Source organism: Nelumbo lutea, chromosome 4, assembly GCF_056320005.1.
Source record: "Nelumbo lutea isolate HS-2025 chromosome 4, American lotus-T2T, whole genome shotgun sequence".
NCBI classification, from domain to species: domain Eukaryota; kingdom Viridiplantae; phylum Streptophyta; class Magnoliopsida; order Proteales; family Nelumbonaceae; genus Nelumbo; species Nelumbo lutea.
In genome coordinates, this window is record NC_142687.1 from 42584958 (window position 1) to 42610321 (window position 25364).

At 39.1% G+C, this 25364-nt stretch overlaps 2 long non-coding RNA genes across 4 annotated transcripts; one reads left to right on the forward strand and one right to left on the reverse strand.

The window, feature by feature from the left end:
• Positions 1-6532: 6532 nt before the first annotated feature.
• Positions 6533-22074, reverse strand: LOC148855442 (uncharacterized). Of its 3 annotated transcripts, none has more exons than XR_016112337.1 (3): positions 21936-22064; positions 10992-11167; positions 6533-6988 (listed from the first exon to the last, which is right to left on the reverse strand). It is a non-coding gene; the product is annotated as an uncharacterized LOC148855442 (long non-coding RNA). The 3 variants fall into 3 exon arrangements; XR_016112339.1 differs by having other exon boundaries at positions 10992-11134; positions 21936-22063; XR_016112338.1 differs by lacking the exon at positions 10992-11167 and having other exon boundaries at positions 21936-22074.
• Positions 22075-22085: 11 nt separating this feature from the next.
• On the forward strand, positions 22086-23354 carry LOC148855443 (uncharacterized). Its single transcript, XR_016112340.1, has 2 exons — positions 22086-22220; positions 22361-23354. It is a non-coding gene; the product is annotated as an uncharacterized LOC148855443 (long non-coding RNA).
• Positions 23355-25364: the final 2010 nt, after the last annotated feature.

Below are 25364 nucleotides of genomic sequence, written 5' to 3' on the forward strand. Positions count from 1 at the left end.
ATATATTTCATTTACATTATATAAAAAAAATTTACTTATGAGACTTAATTTTTGTTTGTCTAATATCATTTGACCCAAACCACTAACCCACCACTCAAAAAGAAAAATAGTTTGATTTCTAGGTTGACATTAAATTTTGTATTACATTTCCATCATTGAAAGAATTTTTTCTTATGTACAATACTTATTTTTGTTCAATATAATGAATGCACAATATTAGATGTACCCAATATTTTATTTTTTATAAATATAACATTAGATATGTGCCCAAAAATTTCTTTATCTTTTTTTATTTTTATGATTCTTTATATTTTCTATTTTTAAAAAAATTATCATTTGGCTATGACATCATTTCATTTCTAAGTAGATTTTAAATTTGGCATTCCATTTTCATCATTAATAAAAATACTTCTTACATTTCATACTTATTTATTTCAAAATTTTTATTATTTAATTATGGAATTATTTATTAATCCATTCGACCCCAAGGCTCTGTTTGGTTTGTGGGAAGATTTGGGTGGGATGGAAAAAGATGGGATGGGATGGGATGAGAAAGTGTAAAAATTTAACTTTCTAGTGTTTGGTTTTATATATGGAAAAATAAAAGGAAAAGCACTGTCATGACCTGGTTCTTCGTCGGAAGAAGAAGAACAAGAAGGTAAGGGAGGAAGACGAGAAGAATAGGAAGAAAAAGGTGAGGGAGAAGAGAGAAGAGGAAGATGAAGGGAGAGACAGAGAACAGGGAATGTAGTAGATCGATGGTAACAGATTGTCGCTACCTGGTTCTCTTGCCACCACCTCTTCTGTTCGATGGTAGCAAATCGCTGCTGCCTGGTTCTCTTGCCACTACCACCTCCTTTGCTCAAACGGAAGGCAATGAACAGTGGTTCCTTGCCCCATCCCCGCCCCATTTGGGACGAATCCCCATGGGGATCGGAGAAATGGGGAAAATTGCCATCCCTAAATTAAGTGGAAAAATTATAGTAAAAATAGAAACATTGTCAATACTTCACATAGTGTTACAATAGCGCACCCTTATTTGGCTATCCCATTTACAATCCTTCTAGTTCAAGTGAAAGAAATTAACATTGAGTTCTCTTGTTGGGCTTTTAATCTCCCTAGGGAGTATCTATAAATCCAAGGAGCATTACTCCTAGTGTTTGTATAAATGAAAAGATGACATTTCAAAATGATAAAAATAGGTATGGAAAAGCATATTATCCTTTTTTTTCAATTTTGGTTGAAAAATATTAAAAAAAAACTGTAAGGCCCTGTTCGCTTTTCGGTAAGTTACTTACCCGGGTAAATGCAGTTATTTGGCTATGTTTTTCCTGGGAAACACTTACCCAAGTAAGTGCATTTACCCATGTTCTTTTATTTCTCATGTAAATAAGGCAATGACCATTTTAGCCATAAAAATCCATTATTAAAAAGGGCATTTTTGTCTCATTCAAGTGTTGGCAACTTTCCCTATAGGTGGGAAAGTTATTTACCCACCTAGGAGACGGGTATCACTTACCCGAGTAAGTGATACATAGGAAAATGAACTTTCCCTGGTCTCCACATAAATCTGAAAAAAAAAAAAAAAAACATGGGATTCTTGGTTAATGGGAACCAAAATCCCATTGACCAACTTTCCCCCCTCTCAAAATCCAAAAAAAGAACGCCCCCTAAGAATGAAAGTGACAAAATGGTTCCATATATTAAGAAAGGATGGCTTGGGTATAACAATCACAAACAATTAAATGACAATGTTTTTAGTAAGGTTTTAAAAATCAGATCTGACACAGAACCGTTTTGGGACCAATTCCCAAGTTGATTGGTCCAACCGTTTGGTTTGAATGGATGACCCATTTTGACTTAAAAAATAAAAAATAAATAACAGACAAAACCCGTTATTCGAATCAATAGGTCAACAGTTCAACTACCTGTGTCAATGGATCATTGACCAAATCAACAGTTTTTGACTAAAAAGAGGTTTTAGGCTGAAACGAACTTGGCTACCTAACCAGTTCCTGGGTCAACCGGTCCGGTCTAGTTTTCAAAACCATGATTTTTTGAAATTAACTAACGGAATAGGGCATAGCGGAATCTGAAAGTTCAGGCCATAGGGGTCATGTCGCAATGAAATTTCAGGAGGCGGCTATGTCATCACCCTGAAAGTAGTACAGGGTAATTACCAAGAATTTACCAGAAAAAAAAAAAGGACAAGTGAACAATTTGGGCGGATTGGGTTGGGCTTAGGGCCCACTCAAATAGTTGGGGGGTCCAAGTTGTGAGGGTAACCGCCCACAGAGCACAAAGTCTCTAAAGCAAGGGTTTAGGAATTAGGGCAAACTGTGATGAAGACTCGAGTCAGGCGACCGATTTGCATGCATCAACGTACTGATGTACAACTCAACGGCTAGCTCTGGACCATGGCCCATTGTTTCTAAATGTAAGTGGGTTTCTGATACAACCACTAACACGAAATGTGAGAAATATAGGTGGATTCATTATGATTTATGACTGAAACTTTGAATTTTCATTCAAAAAATTTTGGTCTGAAATTTTGGATACGATAGGTAGGGGAGGAGGTAGGTGAGACTTGGGATTAAATCCCACTATCACCAGGGTTGGGGAAAAAAACTTTAGCTGTTGGGCCTAACGACTTATGCTGTTGAGAGAATTTTTGAAAATGCCACGTTATCATGAGAATGGGTAAATTAGTAATTATTTCTTAATTTATTTTTACTAAATATCAAAGCATGGGCGTGAATTGGTGAACTGCCCAGAACGTATCCAACCCAGAAACTGTCTCAACAGCCTATTCTATTGGCCCCCAAGAGCCAAAGTTAACCCGGGTTGGGGGCTATGGATTTGAGCACTGGACTACCCCCAATATGTAACCCCATAAAAAAAACGATTCATGGGAGATAATTTGATTGGTCAAAACTCATCTGAGATGCAAGGTGTCAACCAGCTGATTGGTAAGGTCCCCTGCTAATTGTAACGGGGACTTAGGATCGAAACCCACCTGCACCTGGGTTGGGAGATGGGCTACCCCTGTTGTATAGCCCTTTAGAAGATATCAAAAAAAAAATCTCATCTGGTATCATACCTTTCATAAAGTTAGAAGTTGATAACTTGCAGGTCTAGATGCCATTCACAAAATAATTGAATCAAATATTGGTAGATACAAATTGGTTTGTTTAGATTCTATGAATCAGGTTTATATTGGATATGAATCAAATTCAGATTGCAACCAGATACAGAATATTACTAATAAAATGAATTAAAAATTATTTTGATATTATATTTGATGAACAAAATGAATTGAAAATAACTACATATGAAACTTTGACCTATGACAATGTAATAAAAGCACAACATTTCAAGTTTGTACAGTATAAATTTCAACTTCTAGTATATATGAACATACATATTTAAACCGAATAGAATCAGTTTTTTTAGAAAGGATAGAGGTGAATCCATATTTGTTCCCGTCATAAATGAATTTCCATCACCCTTAGGTTGTATTTGGTTTGAAGGAAAAAGTAGGGAAAGGAAGAGAAATGAGGAAAACCTTTACAAACCTTGTATAAGATACCCTATTTCCTTTCATTTACCCTACCTTTTCCTTCCCAAACATAGCCTTAATGGGATTGAATTCAAATTTGGACAAATAGATTCTGTTTGCAGTCCTCAAGCCCTTTGGACAACACAGACCATTGAGCATAAACAACCAATTAAACTTTTTTCTTTGAATTGAGTAGAAAATTGTTGAAATAAATATCTATAAAAGAAAAGGAATACTTCTTGAAGAAGAAGGGAAGAGAGGAGAAAGAGAAGAGAAGGGATTTGATCATTTGAGATAGGAAAGAGTGCAATCATCTAGCCACCCTCTTCAATATTATTTATAGTTTAAAATAATAAAGAGTATAAAGACCAATATTCCCTTATAGGATGACTAATAAATAAAACAACATAAAACACTTAAAATAATTGCTCAAAAAGGACCCAACAAGAGTGTTATGATCCCCACTTCCTATCTAAACAATAAATAATAAAAACTACTACTACAAACTACACAAAATTGTCTAGAACTTCAACACACCCTGTTAAACAATGTATGCCCTTAGCTCCAGTCAAATTGATGTATTAATATCTTTATTGTAAATGATTAAAAGTACATAATTGTTTTATGTTATGATTGGTGTATTTCTGTATAATTACCCTTTAAATTGGACACTTATGAGACTCGTGTTAGTTTAGAATGTTCTCAATCATTTGATACACTTGGGGAGTTTATCCTGCCAAGTCTGATACTAATGTGCTACCAAGAAGGTTGGGGCAGCTTGTCTCAGCTTTCAGGGTTGGACCCGAAGTACATGTAGTGTGCGTTTGTTTAAACATTGAACCCGGACCAATTTCCAATCATGCCCTAGACCTTGGAGGCTAATGGGCAAACCTGAAAAATTACACCTAACCTCTAGACTCGATTATGGTACTGCACTGAATGTTGGATCGACCTATCTTTGATATGCTAATCAATGAGATCCTTTAGGGGTCAAAACCTGGGTATGTTGGACTAGTTTGAGAATTCACTTGAGTGAGTGATCATAGTGAAAGGATCAACATCTTTATCAGACAAAGTGAATGATCGAGACTATACTCTCTCTGATGAAAACCAAAATTTTCGACAGTCGATTTCAACCATGTTTAAGATTTGTTTTTGAGCAAACATTTTAAGAAAAAAGGTTTGCAAAATGTTTTAATTCCCGAGACCCATCTAAGCAAAGAGTGCAACAATACACCTTGTAGCCAAAAGAGAAGTCTTTCCCTATCGGGCAGTGTTTGATCATTAAGGGCTGAGAGGTTAAGTGTAAGAGACCATTAAGGGCTATTTACCTAATGGGCTATATCTTACTTAAGTCCATTATCCTTGGGCCTTCATAGGATGGCTAGACTCAATGATCATTTAATGTAAATGTTGGACCCATTAAGACCCCATACTAATGGACTTAGGGATTCATTGTACTTGACAATGAATTCGGCTATACCTTTTCATAAAGGTTGGGCCGAACCCATGTGGGCTTATATAAGGTCATTTTTTAGGTCCCACACCATACAAAGTGAATCTAAATGGGCCACCAACTACTTAGGGACATGAACCACTTGCCTAATGGCCTGAAGCCCATGATTAATTGGATTAACCAAGTGGTCACATGACAGCTTAAGCAATCATGTGACTTGGGCAAATATGAGTTTAGATAAGGGTATGGAGCACCCATTAGGATAAGAGGATAAGAGGATAAGTCTTATCCACTTAGAGAGTCCAAATCCAAATAAAGATTTGGATTAAGAACCTCCTAATTCAAGTAGGAGTGGTGCTACTTAAGCCTTATAAAAGGAGAAATCAAATTGCTCCAATTACACACGTTGCTATCATCTCTTTCTCTCTACTCTTGCCACCCCCAAAACCCTAATTCATTCTCCATCTTTATGACTAATCTTGATCAATTTCAGCTTCTAATTTTTGTAAGAAAATATTAGAATTATTTCATGCTCACCTCCCTTTTACGATCCAATCTGTTAGATTACAGTTTCGCTGAAAACTGCGTTGTTGAACCGATTTCATCTCAAGTTACGCCATTTTCAGTAGATGCTAGTTTTGGATTCACTTTGGGCGTGAACTACCACTTTGGGAGCCACACTTGTGGAATCCGTATCATATATACTTCTCCCTTTCTTTAGGTTTCAAAATTGGTCTGATTTCGATGCAAGAACGATCATTGAAAAATGCAATTTTTCTAAAATTAGGAATACAATTCCCAGAAAGTTGCAAGAAAATTTTTAAAATTTTGCCCAACCATCTAACATGATTCGACCGTCCATATGATGGATCTAACATTCTTTCACTCTCCCTCAAGATGGGAGTAAATGTCACACATTCCCAACTTGTGTATATTATATTCAAGTATGTTCTTTGCAAATCCTTTGGTGAAGATATTAGCCAATTGTAATTCAAATGAGACATAAGGCAATCAAACCACCATGAGCCATCTATATCTATACTACCTATAAAAGTGTGAATGACCCTTTTTTCTAGAACTTTCATTAGACAGTCCAAGCATACACCAAATATAAAAAGGACATATATATCATTTACTCCCACTTCAAAAATTGCCCACTTATAACCGATTAGAAACTATCCACTTATAATAGTTGAAAATTTGTCCATGAATTATAAATAATTTTGTCTTAAAGATACTACCACGTGTATATCTATCTATCTATCTATCTATCTATATATATATATATATATATATTACATAAAAGTTTATAAAAAATTGTAGATACATTACTACTATAATTATCATCATCTAGAATTGCCACATGTACACAATTACTAATGTACATAAAAAATAAGCAATTAGTTCATGTGTGACTATATCCAAATGGCCACAGTTTGTCCAACACACCAAGGCTAGACCATCGAGGGCCATAGGCCACTCGGTCCAACAACACCTCCCTCCTAAGAGCTCGAGAACCGGGGAGGGGGGGGGGAGGGATTATACCACCACTCAACATATCCATGAAGCTTCAAGCCATATTATTTCTACTAACAAAACAGAACTAAACCTGGTATTAAAGCATTTGATTTCACCGATGATATCCCAAACAACTCCACAGAAGAATTATTATCCTCAGATTAAGCTCTAATAGAAATCAAGGGATCTGAAAGAATAACAGCATGCTCCCATCCTTGCTGAGAAGCAAAATGGGGAGTAAATAGTCATTCGAATCTTTGACCACGGAAACTTATACTTCCATCTGTTGCGGAACCTCCAAACCCCTTTGCTCATTATATGTTCTATACCACTAAACCACACCAAACCAAACTGAAATTGGCAGTTTGATCTAATTTGGCCTTAAAACGGTTTGGTTTGGTCTGAAAATCCCTCAAACTGTTTGCAGGTATCTATCATAGCCATCATGTAAACACCTACAAAACAGAAACAGGGAAATTGTGGAACAGTCAACTAATGAAGCTGTTGCTTATCAAAATAAAAATAAAAATAAAAAAGGACAGAAGATTAGAAGAATGAAGAATTCATGGAAATGAAAGAGAAAATCAATGTCTTAAAGTCCCTTATACCGTTTCCAATCAAAAAGAAAGTCCCTTACCATTAGAACAATACATTTTGAGATATTAACTGTTCCAAATCTGTAAGTCATGATTCAACAATTAAACAAGTAGGACAGACAAACAAATTAAGAAGGGGACCTAGAAATGAGCAAGAACATCAAATAAATTTCTTTGTTTCGTTTATTATGAAAGCTTAAAAGAATACAAGCAACATAATTCAGTACTTGTGATCAATCTATATAGGTATTCATCTAGGGACATACATCCCAAGGAAACGACAACTGTGAGATTGAACAGCCATTGCAAGTTGCAACTTTAGGAATTATAAGGCTAGATTGGCGTTTCTTTATATCCTATTATTGTATTCTACTTCAGTACTACTGGTCAGGACTATCATCGGGTAACGGCCCTACTTACTATGGTGTTCTCCTTTGCAGTTTGGAGGAAAATATAGACTGTCCTTTCAAAGCTAAAACTGAGAGGGACTGCTACAATTAGGATGCACGTTTACGGTTTTAGGACCAACGTACAAATGCCTTTGGAAATCTTCTATTTCTTTTCACAGAGGATATGACTGCTGAAGTGAGCCTCAAACATCTTATTGATGTCAAAAATTAAAAGTTCCAATTCAACACTTTTAACTTAAAGGAAGACGGTTTTTGTTGGCCTCCTTATAAGGATTCTATTTCCAACTTGTAACAAGAATATTCATTTATGAATTCATATTTTTAATAACAAACATCGAGGTGTTCTTTATATTTTCTAGTTAGAGAAGGAGAAAGTACTATATTGTATTCAGAATTATATTGTCAGGTACGCATAAGCAAGGGAAGTAGGAGAGAGTCAAGGGTAAGAAAGGAGAGAAAAAGTAATTAGAAATATAGTGCAGCATAAGGAGAGACAGAGAAAGATGAGTTTGAAACGGATTTAACATAGACAAAACTCTTAAACATATTTACTTGAAGTAACAGGGCAAATTCAAATATGAACTTTTCATAACAACATGGATATTCACCAGACATTCAGTCTTCAGACCATGCAATAAAATGAACCTCATTACATTGACATGATTTCAGAAATAGATCAATATGGGTTTCTTAAAAGTTACTGCATAGGTGAGCTTGTAAGGTAGCAGCAGAAATGTTTTTTCTTTTTTTTTTTTTCTGATTGTTAATAACTGGGGGTGATCATTCTCAGCTCAGCGTGGAAATTCTGGGCTTGGGCCTAGGTTTTATGTTTCAGGCCAGGGACAGGGCCCATGCAGCCATGCCCATGCCCATAAATTTCTGGGCCCAATACTTCAGGCCTTGCCTGGCCTGCACACACATGTTATTAATACATACTATATATAATATAAAATATTATATATGTATATATATATATATACATACACATATATATATATATATATATATTTAATATTTTAAAATTAAAAAGTTATAAGCCTGAAACTATGCTCAGGTTTATGTATCAGGCGTGAAACCCATGCTGGGCCAGGCCCCAGCCCAGGTTATAGCCACCCCTAACACAGATGCTAAGCCCAGACCAGCCTGGCCCATCATCGCCCCTGTTAATAACAGCATAAATGTTTTAGCAGATTGAATAATAAACTTGTGTGGACTTTTCAGATGTCATGCATAGATGGTATGATCACTGAAAAATGAGACTTGCTCCATGGTGATGGGAAGAGCGAATGAAATACTAGACAGGAGATCTTGCCTTGTAAGGTATTCTTGAACATGAACTATGAGATTGCTCAAAACCACTCCAGTCATTCAAATTCATATGTTGTTGAACAAGATAGCCATACATTTAAGTTCACAAGATGTGGTAGCTATTACCAATCCAACAAATGAACCAAAAGTCAAATACCAGGGGGGTGGGAATTTTTCATTCTTTTATAGAATAGACATAAAAGGGTCATATTGGGGATCAGGCAGACCAGGTCTACTAGGTAAAGTTGATGTGGAGAAGCTCTATGACCAAATTCCAGTTGTGTAGTTTGGGGGGTTTAAGTTTACAAAGCTACAATTTAAATATCTTTTTTTATCAGCAGCTATCATTTAAATATCTTGGATTGCAAGTTGGTGCTAAGTGCAAATTTAGTCTAATTTGGGACCTTGTAATTGAACTCTTTGAGGAAGTTGTCCTCATGGAAATCCAATTACTTATCAAAAGGAGGGAAAGTGATTAGGATAAAGAACACATTGTCAAATCTTCCTTTTTATTACCTTTCACATTTAGCTAAAAACCTAGACAAAATTCAGAGGTGATTTTTATGGAAGGATTGGAGGGTTAAACAGTTTCATTTGGTGGACTGGATAGAATATATTTCACAAAATCAGGCAGTAGTTTGGGATTTTGCAAATTTAATGAGATGAATGCGGCTCTCGGCAAAATGGCATTAGCAATAAAACAGAGAAGCAAAAAGTAGCTAGAAGCAGCCTATTGAGGTTAGAAATGGTGAATAGGACACAGGACAAAGGATTACATCCTTGATGCTCAGTGTGGAAGAAATAGAGAGCCTATAATTCATTCTCTATTGATGTGACTTATGAGATGGGAGATTAATCTTTGATGCTTGGTATGCCAACATGACCCTCATGGACATTTTCCCAAACCTCTATGCAACTACAGATGAAGAGGGGATGGAAGAACATAACTACAATTAGGTAATTAGGTGGGGACAAAATCTTTTGGACTCCAAAGTTCCAAGGAAACCTGCATGACAGAAATTCCAGAAGTTGATAACCTTTTACTTAAACTTCAAAGTTTCCACTGAAAGGCAGGTATTGTTAACCAGTATCTATGGAGGTGAAGTGGAACGGTTTAGATTCAGTTTTAGTGAAATCCTTCCATAAACACCTTGCTCCTCCAATAATAATTCATACTCCTACAAGACAATTTGGAAACTTGCGGTGTCATCTAAGACAGCATTCTTAACTTGGACTGCTGTATCGGGGAAGTGACTCACAAGAGACAAACTTTATGAAACACCCTAGTTCCAGCTGCACATTTTGTGATTGTAGGCTCAAATTGGCAGATCATCCCTTGCTTCCTTCACCAATCAGTTCACAGCCTTGTACTCATTTCCTTCACCTCAGCATCAACTGGTGTTTTCCTTAAATGTTCTCTGAAGCCTTCTGAGTTGGCAAATTAAAGGTCTATAATAAAAGGAGTATGCTAGCCACAAATTCCATTCCTTCAGCAATATTTTCGATGGTTCTTGATGGGACTCATTCCCAGGTCTCCAAAGTTGCCAAGGTATTGCCTAGGAAATCCTGATCTCCTACCCATGTGACATAACAATGTATTGGGGATTACCTCTCTTTTCATTAATAGGGAGACGTTCCCAATACACGGTGGCGGTGTTCCGTGGGTAGCAGATCCAGGGTGTGAATGGTAACATGTAAATATGGAAGATGTTCTCAATATACAGTTGTTGTGTCCTGTTGGTAGGAGTTCCGAGCTCTTGCCTAGGTGCTAGGAAAATAGGCGCCCTTGGCACCTTCTCTAAAACTTAACCCATGTTCTCATGCTTGTTAATATAAGATTTTACCATCATACAAGCAATGATCCCTTGTTTAAGATTATACAACATATGATCAGGGAATCAATTGAATTCAAGTAAAAGTAATTCCTATGAAACTATCAATTGGATTATCAAGGATGAAAGGGATGGTAGGATCCATCGTATGGATGCCAAAACTATTGCGGAGTGGGTGGGCGAATTTCAAAAAATTCCTACCTACCTTCCAACTGGGAATCACATTCCCCGATTTTAGAATCAAGATTCAAGGATCCTGCTTGAACCAGAACTGAACCTAATCTGAACCAAAAGAGAAGGGAGTGATTATACCTGATCCAGAGAAATAATATTTCCCAAAGTTGGTGTTCACGCCCAAAGAAGACACCAAGATATGCTCCTGCTGAAAATGACATAGCAACTATGGAACAGAACCAGCAGAGTGCGTCCCACATACTAAATCCTTCACAAGAATCCTTTGGAGACAATGAGCACCAAACTGAATCAGCCTATCAGCAAAGACTGATATCAAGAACTCTTTATTGATCTTTCTGTTAGACAGTCTTGTATGCCCTTAGCTTCAATCGGATTTGATGTAATTTTGTTATTTAGTGGAAATAAATTAAAGTGCATGTTTGATTCATGTTGTTTGGTATAATTCTGTGTAACACCCTAAAACTGGACTCTTATAGAAACTTGTGTTAATTTTCAATGTTCACATCCATTGGATAAGTCTGGGGAGATTTATCCTGCCAAGGCTGATACTGATGTGCCACCAAGTGTTGGGATGGCTTGTTTCGACCATCAGGGTAAGACCCAAGGCACATGAAGTATGGGATTGCTTGAACCCTTCAAACGGACCAGATTTTCAGTATTGCCCTAGACCTTGGAGACAAATGGGCAAAACTGGAAAGTTACACCAGACCCCTAGACTCGACTATGACACATCACTAGGTGTCGGATCAGGCTGTCTTTGATGTGTCAATCAGTGAGATCCTTAGTGGGGGTCAAAACCTGGACATGTTGGGGCAATCTGAGAATTCATCTGAGTGAGTGATCATAGTGACAGGATCGGCCCCTTTGTCGGACAATGGTAATGATCAAGAATGCACTCTCTCTGATGGAAACCAAACTGCCGGCAGTTGATTTCAAACATTGGAATTTTGTTTTGCAAAAATAAGATATATATATATATATATATATATATATGTATATGTACGGTTTCAAAAGATTTGCAAAAGGTTTTAATTCCCGGGATCCATGTGAGTAGAGAGTGCGGCACTGTTCCTTGCAGCCGAGAGAGAGTTCTTCTCTTGTCGAGCAGTGCTTGATCATTAAGGGCTGGGAGGTTAAGTGTAAGACCATTTAGGATAATACCTGATGGGCTAATCTTGCACCTGCCCACAGTCCCTGGGTTTTTATAAGATGGTTTGGCCCAGGGACCACTTAATGTAAGTGTTGGGCCCATAGGGTCCATGTGATGGGCTCAAGGGGGTCACTGAGTCTTTTAGTAAATTCGGCTGGGCCTTGTAATAAAGGTTGGGCCGAACCCATGTGGTTGGTGTGTATATCAATGCTTGGGTCCCACGCCATACAAAGAAGCCCAACTGGGCAGCAGGTTGGAAACTAGTTAAACACTGAACACTTAATGGGCCAAAAGCTCATTTCGAACTGGGCTGATATGATCACCAGTTCATAGAGCGAATCTGAGATTAGTGTTAGTAAAAGGATTGGGTCTTTGACCTTATCCACTCTAAGAGACCAAATTCAAATTAGATTTGAATCTGGTAACCTCCTGATAAGATCAGGAGTTAATTAACTTAATCTGCAGATAGGATTAAGATTAACCTCTATCCAAATACTGATTTGGATTGGGATAACTCCCAAAATATTGGGAGGTTTCTTAATCAAGAAGAAAGAGGAGAAAACCCTAGTAGAAACATCAGATTTCGAACTAGGGGTTTTGAGTAAGCAAGAAACACATCCTGCAATCTGAGATTTGATCTCTCACAGACTCCAGAGAGAAGAGACAGTTCTGCCCTCTTCGTCCCTGGACTTCTCCTCCTTCAGCCGCCGCCACTACCTGTTGGAAGATTGGATCTTTGCAGCAATAGGAAGTCAAGAAATCAGTTCTTGACAATAGTCTTGCAAGATAGACAAAAGGATTAGGTGTTCAAGGTTTCCAGAGGGTTCTTGTGAAGATTTGGAATTGTTCTTTATTTAATTTTGTTAAATCCAAAAATTTATTTAGAATTGTTCTTTATTTATTTTTATTTAATGGACTGTTCGAACCTGGAGATCGCAGTGCAGATTTGGCACAGATAGTCTGCGCACCCTTTTTCTTCCTTTTATTATTATTCGGTCTGTAAATAATTTTTTTTATTTTTCTAGGCTGAATGTATAGGATTTGATCAAGAATGTAATTAATTAATAGAAATAGGATTTCTGTTTTTTATTTATTTTCTTGATTAAAGAAGAAGGAAGAAGATGGCGGCACTGGAGATTTGCAGATGGAGAAATCGCATACTGCGATTTACAGTTTATGAAACTGTAACTTTTGTGATTAACCTCTGTTTTGCAGGTGGTACGAACAGTCCATATTTTTTATTTGTGATTGTCTAAAATAAAAAATTATTAATTTTAGATTTCTCATGGATTAATTTTTGAATTGAAAATCAGTTTTGGACAATTTCGGACTAGATTGGACCAAAATTGTTTGGACCAAATCTGAGATTCGAAGGGGGCTGTTTTTCAGTCCATATTTCTCACACTGATTATTCCAAATCTAATGTTCAATTACAGGGATTAATTCGGCCCACCTGTAAAGCCCAGTTTTTAAGGGTTAAAACTGCAAAAGCCCATTATTGTGAGAAAAGCTGTATGGGCCGAACTGCTAACTGCAATTCAGCCCATACACCTAGTAAACATTAATTGTTAATGCTTTAAGTTTTAAATGGGCCATTCGATGGGCTTTACAGCAATTAATTGATTGGATCAATTCTTCCTTTACATGTGATGTTTGGATGTATGATGTGCTACGACCATGGGCCATAAGCACTTGGCCCATGTTAATTTGTTAGTGGCTCTTGCGCACACCATGTTTGAATGCACATCATTGCCATGGTGTCCCTTAAGGTCATTGGATGACCCCTCTCTACTTGATGGGCCCCACAACCTTGAAAAGGGATGCGTACGGAACCCCTAGCCGATTGAGGCCCACCAGAAATCTGGCTTTATGAAAGTCAGTGGGAGCTACTTTGGTTTGACCTAAATTAGAACTAGGGCATAATTATGGTCCCTCCAAGCAAATATGAGTGCGTGTGATAGGGAGATTCATTTGATGGACTCTCTAAAGGCCTTCCGTCATTAGCGCAATGATGGGTCCATCAGTAATGAGGAAACGCACCATAAAATTGGGCTATCCATTTGCTGTTGGATCTGTTAGAGTGTTTCATTAGATGATAGGGGCATCATAGGCCGATGTGGGAGGGGCTTCACCAGAAAATGGGAACTCTCTCACGGTACCTTGGCGTAACCTGAATATGATGGGTGTGCACTCACTGGACAGAAAAGTTTACCTGAAAATGGCTCTGAACCTTGTCTGACAGAGGCCAAAGGGAAACTCATCTTATGAGTGGATATGATCCGTCACAGAAAGGTGGTGGGGTTATGCAGCTGAAACAGTTGGCTTCACGCACCCTATGTGATTTCCCACATTTCTAGAGACATTATGTCGTCTCCGTCACTGAGAAGGGAGGGAAAATCTCAAAGATGAATAAATGGGAATGGAACATAGATTAAAAGCCATATCTATGTAGGTAACATGAATCAAACTAAGGTTGTGGACTAACGTTTTTGTTGTTTTATCAGAAAATGGCAAACGATCAATTTGCAAAGCTTCTAGACGATAACAAGCTTAAGGGCCCAAACTATGCCGACTGGTACAGAAATCTTATGCTGGTCCTAACTTCTGAAAAGTTAGATAAGGTTGTGAAAAATCCTGCCTCGGAACGTCTGGGTGATAGGGCTTCTGAGGCCCGAAGGAGGGACTACCAAGATTGGGAGGATAAGAACTCCCTAGACCACTGCTTTGTCATTGGCTCGTTAGACAACTCAATACAGAGGCAGTTCGATCAGATCGAACTAGCCAATGACATATTGGACATTCTAAGAACAATGTATGAAGAGTAGAACCGTTCTACTCGACAGAAGGTCCTGAAATTGTTCATGACCGCGCAGATGTCCAAGGGACAGAAAGTTCATGACCATTGTCTTCGGATGATGGGATACATTGACGAACTCGAAGCCCTTGGATCCGGGCTAGATCTTGGCACGCAAGTGGATGCCATCCTGAATTCTTTACCCTCTTCCTTCAATGCGTTCACTATGAACTACAATATGAATAAGCTGAATGTCAACGTCCAGGAACTCAGCAATATGCTGTAGAGGGCCGAGGATCTTTTAAAGAAAGATGATCCTGTGGTTATGCTTGCTGAAGCTAATAAATCGGGCAAGAAAAAGAGAAAGGCAAAGAAGCCCTAGAAGAAAGCTACCAAACCCAAGAAGCAGAAGAAAAACAAGGCATCTGATGTCTGTCACTTCTGCAAACAGACCAGCCACTGGAAGAGGAACTATCCTGCCTACCTGGAATCTAAGAAAAGTAACATCGAAACTTGTGTCATAGAAACTAATATGTTAGTTACTTCTGTGTCCTGGTGTATTGACTCCGGGGCTTCAACTCATGCGTGTAACTCACTGTAGGGGTTCAAAGTTAGCAGAAGATTGAGTAATGGCGATGTGACACTATTCTTGGGAACAACTGCAAGTGTTGCAGCTGCGGCGATAGGAACCGTAGAATTAGTTTTTAGAAAAGGAGTCCTTGTACTTAAAGATTGTCTTTATGTACAGAACTTGAGAATAAATTTAATTTCTGTTTCTAAACTGTGTGCTGATGGATATACTGTTTATTTTAGTAACATGATTACTGTTAAACGGAATAACAAATTCATCGCATGCGGGGAACTAGAGAATGGTCTCTATGTTCTACATCCTTCTCTAAAAACTAACCTAACCGAAACTACGTCGGTCGAAAATCCCAAGAAAAGGAATCGTGATACAATTAATCCCACGTGCCTCTAGCATTACCGACTTGGCCATATCAGTATTGACCGAATCACAAGACTAGTAAAGGATGGTCCTTTGGATTTTCTAACCGTAGAAAATCTTTCCACTTGTGAACCTTGCCTTCAAGGTAAGATGACTAAGCGGCCATTTGACGGTAAGCTTGAAAGATCTAGAGACACACTTGACCTAATACATACTGATGTATGTGGTCCCCTGAGTGTTAGGACACGGAATCAACATGTGTACTTCATCACCTTTACAGATGATTTTTCACGATATGGTTACGTGTACCTAATGAGACACAAGTCTGAATCCTTTGAAATGTTCAAAGAGTTCAGACAGGAAGTCGAGAAACAGTTAGGGAGAGAAGTTAAGGCCCTTCGATCGGATCGAGGTGGCGAGTATCTCTCTAACGAATTCAGGGACTACTTAAAGGACAATGGGATAGTGTCACAACTAGCTCCTCCTGCTACACCACAACTCAACGGTGTTTCAAAGAGGAGGAATAGGACCTTGTTGGACATGGTCCAGTCACTTCTCGTACGCTTAGAATTACCCACGTCCTTTTGGGGATATGCATTAGAGACTGCTATCTACGTGCTGAATCGGGTTCCTACCAAATCAATTCCGAAAACTCCATATGAACTATGGACCGGAAGGAAGCCAAGTGTAAGACATTTGAAGATTTGGGATTGTCCTACACACGTTAAAAGAACAAGTGTGGACAAGTTGGAATCCAAAACCAGTTGTTGCCTATTTATAGGCTACCCAAAGGATTCAGTGGGTTATTTATTCTATGACCCAAGTGAGCGGAAAGTGTTCTGCAGTCAAAACGCCCAATTCTTAAAATCTGAATACATCATGGACACTCACCGTCAGGAAATAGTTCTTGATGAGGAGAGCTCACGAGCAGTGGGAGATGTCCCACAAGTTCCAAGTAGTGACCAACCTAGAAGGTCCACCCGGGTATCCAGACCACCAGTCCGATATGGTTATGACCAAGATACCTACCTGGTGGAAGCCTTGACTAGTGAAGAGGATCCCGTGACTTACGCGGAAGCTATGTTAGACATAAATTCCCAGAAGTGGGTGGAGGCCATGAGAGCTGAGATGGACTCAATGGAGACCAATGAAGTCTGGACTCTAGTAGATCCGCCCTCTGGGGTAAAAGCAATTGGTTGCAAATGGATCTACAAGAGGAAGAAGGGCCCCGATGGCAGGATTGAGACCTACAAAGCTCGCTTGGTGGCGAAAGGGCATACTCAGAAAGAAAGCATCGATTATGAGGAAACCTTTTCGCCCGTGGCCATGCTTAAATCCATTAGGATCCTGCTAGTTGTAGCAGCATACCATAACTACGAGATTTGGCAAATGGATGTCAAAATCGCGTTCCAGAATGGAGATCTTAGTGAAGATATCTAAATGCAGCAACCGCAAGGCTTTATTGCTGCTGGTCAGGAACACATGGTATGTAAACTCAACAGATCCATATATGGACTTAAGCAGGCTTCTAGGAATTGGAACATCCATTTTGATTCTGCCGTCAAAACGTTTGACTTTGAACAGAATCCGGATGAGCCCTGTGTTTACAGAAAGTCCAGTGGGGATAAGATTACTTTTTTAGTATTGTACGTGGACGATATCCTACTCATTGGGAATGATGTAGGAATGTTGACTTCGGTCAAGGTATGGCTGTCACAACAGTTCTCCATGAAAGATCTTGGAGAAGCTTCATATATACTGGGTCTTCGACTTTATAGAGATAGATCGAAGCGGATAATTGGATTATCCCAGGCTGCTTACATTGACAAAATTGTCAACATGTACAGCATGGAAAACTCCAAAAAAGGAAATGTTCCTTTCAGACATGGAGTAACTCTCTCTAAGAAGATGTCTCACAAGACTTCTGAGGAGATTGAGGGCATGAGAGACGTTCCCTATGCCTCAGCCGTAGGGAGCATCATGTATGCCATGTTGTGCACTCGCCCGGACATAGCTCAGGCGGTGAGTGTGGTAAGCAGATTCCAAGCTAACCTAGGGCAGGAGCATTGGACTGCTGTGAAGAACATACTTAAATACCCTCGAAGGACAAAAGAGTTTTGTCTGGTATTCGATGGTAGTTCACTACAAGTTCTGGGGTATACCGATGCCGATTTCCAGTCGGATCCAGATGATAGAAAGTCTACATCTGGGTATGTTTTCACGATAGGATTGTGTGTTGTTTGCTGGAAAAGCAGCAAACAGTGGTCCACTACAGACTCCACAACCGAGGCCGAGTACATTGCCGCAAGTGAAGCTGCCAAGGAAGCCGTGTGGATGAAGAAATTCATACACGAATTGAGAGTGATTCTGTCCAGCACATCACCCATCCCGTTGTTGTGTGACAACAATGGAGCGATCGCCCAGGCTAAAGAGCCTCGGGCCCACTCGAAGTCAAAGCACATCGAGAGGAAGTACCATGTACTGCGGGAGATCGTTAGTAGAGGGGATGTCCTAATTCAGAAAGTAGCATCAACGGATAATGTGGCAGACCCATTGACTAAGCCACTGACACAGAAGGTGTTTGAGAAACACGTGGAAAGTATGGGACTCCAGCTTATACCAGATTGGACCTAAGTGCAAATGGGAGCTGTTAGACAGTCTTGTATGCCCTTAGCTTCAATCGGATTTTATGTACTTTTGTTATTTAGTGAAAATAAATTAAAGTGCATGTTTGATTCATGTTGTTTGGTATAATTCTGTGTAACACCCTAAAACTGGACACTTATAGAAACTTGTGTTAGTTTAAATGTTCACAACCATTGGATAAGTCTGGGGAGATTTATCCTGCCAAGGCTGATACTGATGTGCCACCAAGTGTTGGGATGGCTTGTTTCGACCATCAAGGTAAGACCCAAGGCACATGAAGTATGGGATTGCTTGAACCCTTAATGAGATCCTTAGTGGGGGTCAAAACCTGGACATGTTGGGGCAGTCTGAGAATTCATCTGAGTGAGTGATCATAGTGACAGGATCAGCCCCTTTGTCGGACAATGATAATGATCAAGAATGCACTCTCTCTGATGGAAACCAAACTGCCGGCAGTTGATTTCAAACGTTGGAATTTTATTTTGCAAAAATAAGATATATATATATATATATATATATATATATATATATATATATATATATATATATATATATATATGTGTGTGTGTGTGTGTGTGTGTGTGTGTGTGTATGTATGTATATGTACGGTTTCAAAAGATTTGCAAAAGGTTTTAATTCCTGGGATCCATGTGAGTAGAGAGTGCGGCACTGTTCCTTGCAGCCGAGAGAGAGTTCTTCTCTTGTCGGGCAGTGCTTGATCATTAAGGGCTGGGAGGTTAAGTGTAAGACCATTTAGGATAATACCTGATGGGCTAATCTTGCACCTGCCCACAGTCCCTGGGTTTTTATAAAATGGCTTGGCCCAGGGACTACTTAATGTAAGTGTTGGACCCATAGGGTCCATGTGATGGGCTCAAGGGGGTCACTGAGTCTTTTAGTAAATTCGGCTGAGCCTTGTAATAAAAGCTGGGCCGAACCCATGTGGCTGGTGTGTATATCAATGCTTGGGTCCGACACCATACAAAGAAGCCCAACTGGGCAGCAGGTTGGAAACTAGTTAAACACTGAACACTTAATGGGCCAAAAGCCCATTTCGAACTGGGCTGATATGATCACCGGTTCATAGGGCGAATCTAAGATTAGTGTTAGTAAAAGGATTGGGTCTTTGACCTTATCCACATTAAGAGACCAAATTCAAATTAGATTTGAATCTGGTAACCTCCTGATAAGATCAGGAGTTAATTAACTTAATCTGCAGATAGGATTAAGATTAACCTCTATCCAAATACTGATTTGGATTGGGATAACTCCCAAAATATTGGGAGGTTTCTTAATCAAGAAGAAAGAGGAGAAAACCCTAGCAGAAATATCAGATTTCGAACTAGGGGTTTTGAGTAAGCAAGAAACACATCTTGCAATCTGAGATTTGATCTCTCACAGACTCCAGAGAGAAGAGACAGTTCTGCCCTCTTCGTCCCTGGACTTCTCCTCCTTCAGCCGCCGCCACTACCTGTTGGAAGATTGGATCTTTGCAGCAATAGGAAGTCAAGAAATCAGTTCTTGACAATAGTCTTGCAAGATAGACAAAAGGATTAGGTGTTCAAGGTTTCCAGAGGGTTCTTGTGAAGAATCCAATGTGTAGGACACACCCTGCTGGTTCCGTTCCATCCACAGCTGTGTCATCTTCAGCAGGAGCAAATCTTGGTTACTTCTTTGGGCGTGAACACCAACTTTGGGAGATATTATTTCTTCAGATCAGGTATAATCCTTCCTGTTTCCTTTTGGTTCAGATCTGGTTTGTTTATGGTTCAAGTAGGATCTTTGAATAATGTATTCTAAATTTAGGGAATATGATTCCCAACTGGAAAAAGGTAGGAGATTTTTTTTGAAATTCGCCCTCCATTCCGCACCTTTCTTGGCGTCCATTAGATGGATCCTACCATTCTTTCACTTTCTCTCCTAGAGAAATCGAACTGTAGTAGAGGGTGGCGGTTGCTGAAGGAGAAGGCTAGAGAAGAAGATGGCGAACTGTTTTTTCTTCTCTAGGGTTTCTGAGATCCTATCTCAAAACTACAGAGTGTTCTACGAAATCTCTAGGGTTCGAATTCTTGTAATTCGAATTAGGGTTTCCTCTAGTTGCTTAATGATTAAGAAAAACTCCTAATCATATCAGGAGTTGCCCTTATCCAAATCTGTATTTGGATTAGGACTCTTCTTAATCTTATCTGTAGATTAGATAAGCATTTTGGGTTCATCCTAATCTCAAATCTGCCCCTTATTAATGACTGGTCAAATTAGCCCAGTTCGAAATGAGCTTTAGGTCCAATAAGAATCAAGTGCTCAAAAGTCTTCCAAACTGCTGCCCAATTGGGCTTCTTTATATGGCGTGGAAGCCAAGCATTGATTTACACACCAGCCGCATGGGTTCGGCCCAACCTCTGTTACAATGCTTGGCCGAATTCACTGGAGAGCCCAGTGAACCCCTTGAGCCCATCACATGGACCCTATGGGCCCGACACTTACATTAAGTGGTCCCTGAGCCAAGCCATCTTATAAAAACCTAAGGACTGTGGACAGGTGCAAGATTAGCCCATCAGGTATTATCCCAAATGGCCTTACACTTAACCTCTCAGTCCATAATGATCAAGCACTGCCCGACAAGAGATGACCTCTCATTCGGCTGCAAGGAATAGTGTTGTACTCTCTACTCATATGGATCACGGGATTTAAAATCATTTGCAAACATTTTGAAACCGTATACATCTATATATCATATATATAAATTTTGCAAAACAAAATTCCAACGATTGAAATCAACCGTTGGTAGTTTGGTTTCCATCAGAGAGAGTGCATCCCCGATCATTACCTTTGTCCGACAAAGGGGCTGATCCCGTCACTATGATCACCCACTCAGATGAATTCTCAGACTGTTCCAACATACCCAGATTTTGACCCCCGTTAAGGATCTCACTAATTGGCATATCAAAGACATCCCAATCTGACACCTAGTGCAATACCATAATCGGGTCTAGGGGTCAGGTATAACTTTCCAGTTTTGTCCATCAATCTTCAAGGTCCAGGGCAATACTGAAAATCTGGTCCGGTTCAAGGGTTCAAGTAATCCTACTGCGTGTGCCTTGGGTCTCACCCTGACGGACGAGACAAGCCACCCCAACAGTTGGCAGCACACCAGTATCAGCCTTAGCAGGATAAATCTCCCGACTTATCCAACGACTGTGAACATTTAAAGCCAATACAAATCTCATTAAGTGTCTAGTTTTAGGGTGTAACACAGAAATATACTATACAACATGAATCAAACATGTACTTTATTTGTTTACATTAAATATAAAAGTACATCAAAACATATTGAAGCTAAGGGCATACAAAAACTGTCCAACAGCTACTACTGGTTACCTAATGACATATCATTAACTTAACTAAAAGATGTAATAGGTTAATCAAACTTAATGTTTGATGTTTAACAAAGTTATGCATTCTAATTAATTGAATCAATACTAGTATGGATAACAAGAAATTTAGAGAAAATGAAGTAGTACAAACCTGTAGAAGCCCATCTTCCAACTGGCGTGTCTCCTCCATCGAAGATTTCATTCATCGTAATTACAGTAATGCGGGATCTTCTAACTCCCTCCGTCCCCGGGGAAGGAGTGCTGCTAGCCTGAGAGTCGGGTGCTACGAGTTGAGGAAGCTTGGGGCCCAAAAAAGCAAGAATAACTGAATAAGAGTAGAGTACCGCAAGTTGACTCAGGGATGGACCCCGTGAGTGGTCATAAAGAAATCAGGCGGAACCGAACTACCGAAGCGAATTGGTTTCATTAAGCTCGGGTAGGGACCAGAGGTTTGTTTTAAAATTGCAACTCTAGCCGCTCCATGGCTGTGAGAAAAGTCTCGATATTGGGGGTGAAGTCCCCTGAAAATTCTGCCGTTCGATCTGAATGCGAGTAACTTTCCTTTTATCGTTGCAGAACGCATGGTTCCAGTAACGAGGATCTGGTCCTTCGGAGTGTTCAGAGTCTTCTTTATATCCTCTTTTCCGAAAGCATCACCTGGATTCGTTTGAGACCGCAAACTGGAAGAAGACTACAAGGAAAAGGATTATAACCCTAGTTTCTGAATGTTTTCTCTTCATCTTGAAAACCTCTCAAAGAAGAAAAGAGAGAAGAGATGAAAACGGCAGCAACATTACGGAAAATTATCTCTCTTTAACCGTTCAATTCGGCGTTGCTTGCAAGGTGTATGTGCTGTTGTCCCAGAACAAGAGAGACTCTCTTACCGGAGATGGATGCAAACAAAACTCAAACTTGGAGAATCACCGTCCGTGCCAGGGCCAAAAGCTTCGATTTCAAGTTCAGAGCCTCAAGACTTCTGCCTAGTTGTCGATTATTTGAAAGCCGATTCTCACTTCGGGTTAAGCTCCGGGGGTTTCTCTTCAAAGTCATGTCTGAAACCGCCGATTCCGAGCTGGGACATGCAGGATGGCCCTCGATGAAATCGAAATTCCTCCGCTTTGTTGGGAAATTTTGGGGCCGACGCGCCGAAAAGAAGGTAACTTCCGATCCAAAGATACCGAAATTCCGCAACCGAGAAAACAAATCTACAACGAAGCACCTAATCAATTCGTCAATCGTCGAAGACGTAGCATTCCTTTCTCGTCCAATCACTGAGAAAGACTTGAAGGAAATTCTGATTCATATCTTTACGCTCTTAATTAACCTTTCTATGCTGTTGAAGAAATTTCTAGCAGCAAGACCCAACTTCTCGGCAATCGTTGCTGCAGTGGTGGCAAGTTTAGTTGGGTTTTCTTTAAATCAACTGAACCTTGGAGGTCATATCACAAATGCAGCTTGGAAGGTGTGGAATCGTTTTGTTTATTTAAGCTATTGATTTGTCAAGATTATTTCCTGTTTATGTCTATGTTCTTTCGTGAAGATTCAAATTATGACGGGGGTTCTATTTCTAGCTCTTAGAAATTAGAAAAGTGAAAAACTCAGTTACTTTGAGCGGAGTAAAAAAAAATACAGTCCTGCAGACTATGCACGTTGAGCAACCAGGAGATAGTCTTGACTCCATGAAGGATTGAGTTGTTCATTGGAACTCAGAGCAGCTGAGTTGAGTGCTACTATTACTACTACCGGTAGTCTCTAGACATCGAAGGAGCATTCTCTCGTTTTTTCGAGATCACTTCTTCTCCCTACAACGGGGCCGCCCCACAGCACATCCTCGTATTTTCGATATCACATCTCCTCCCCACAATGGGGCCGCCCGACAACGCCAACAGCACATATCCGCCGTGTATTAAGAACATTTTCGATGATAATACTAGAATTGATGATATCATCATCAAGAGATGGTCTCAATACACGACAGAGATGTGCTGTGGAGCGGCGTCGGGGGGAGATGCAAACTCCGTTTTTTATCCCTTCCACGGATCATGAATTCATGATAATAATACATTAGGAGATGCGCTGTGGGGTGACCTCTTTGTGAAGGAGATGTGAACTCCGTTTTTTCTCCCTCCCACGCACAGCGTATGTAACATCCGCAGATTTTTAATGGAGAGCAACGCCAGCAAACAACTCTTCGGCTGCATTATAGGGCTGCAACTGCAAGCCTGCAAATCCAGTAAGGATGATCCGATTATAAGTGGATCGGATTCGTTTAATCCGTTTATCATCTTGGCATTTTTGTTCGGGTTACCTACATTGAATCTTATTTCGCCATACGGTTCTAATAATTTACGAGCCCTTAAATCATTTATTTTATTTCAACCTCTGCCCTTTTCGGTCTGCCCACAAATCAAATCACTTCTTATGATTATGATTAGGGCTGCAAATGAATTCGGATAGGGATATATTCAAATTCAATTTGATAAAAAATTCATTATACACGAATTATGTCGGCCTATTCGAATTCGATTTGATAAGGTTAATGGGTATTCCATTTGATTCAATTATGTATATATATTTTATATAAACAATGAGAAAAAGAAATACTTCATAGATCTTCCTCTAGGCTGTGTTTGGTTGCAGTGTAAATTTAATTGATGCAAAACTATGTGCAAACGATTTGGATGTAAATTCTGGTTTATTTTGTTTCAATGTTTACTTTATTTTGTTTGATTATAATACAGTATAAATGTAGTAAAATAAGACCTGAAATAAAATAAAGTAAAACTCAAAACAAAATTAAACCAAAATTTGCATTGTACTCACTTGCATTTTCATGTATTTGTACTAGTGCAAATAAAATTGCATTGCAATCAAACACAGAACAGTTAGAATAACAAATTGAGAATACTTGACTTGGACTATTGGATTAAACATGAAGAAGATTCAGTTGAATGGTTGCTTGCTCACTGGTTTTAGAGAGCAAGAGAGATCATTACTTCAGAAAAAACTTAAAGAGTAGCCATCATAGAAGATCAAGAAAAAAAAATCTCATCTAAGGTGGTGGATATACATGTACAATACATTTTCCTTTCGATATACAAAGTATCATATGAGATAGTACGAGCCAATTGTATTGGTTTTTCCATTAGATGTACGTAAATTTACAAACTTCAAATTGGTATAACCATCTACTTCATTTAACCTACTTTCCATGGCAGTTGCTTCAACAAAAACTTCTCTCCATTCCGCTTCGACTGGCTGTCATTCAATTCATGGTTCTCCTAATGCTACAATAAACAAATTGTTTTGGTCAAGAATAACAAAACCATAAGTAGCATCATACAAATTTCTATGCGATCCAACCTAGGTATGAAGTGTGGTATGTTAAACTCCAAACTCTTGTTGACACGGTACAAAACTCGTTGCAACCAGGTTTGCTTCTAATCAAAGACCACAATATTCCTTTCATCCCATAGATAGTATAGAGTTGTTATTAATTGTGTCAACAAATATTCCTTGGTTTCTTTATCTTCCTTGAACTCGTTTCCACTATGTTTGCAAAATATTCATGATTGAGTTT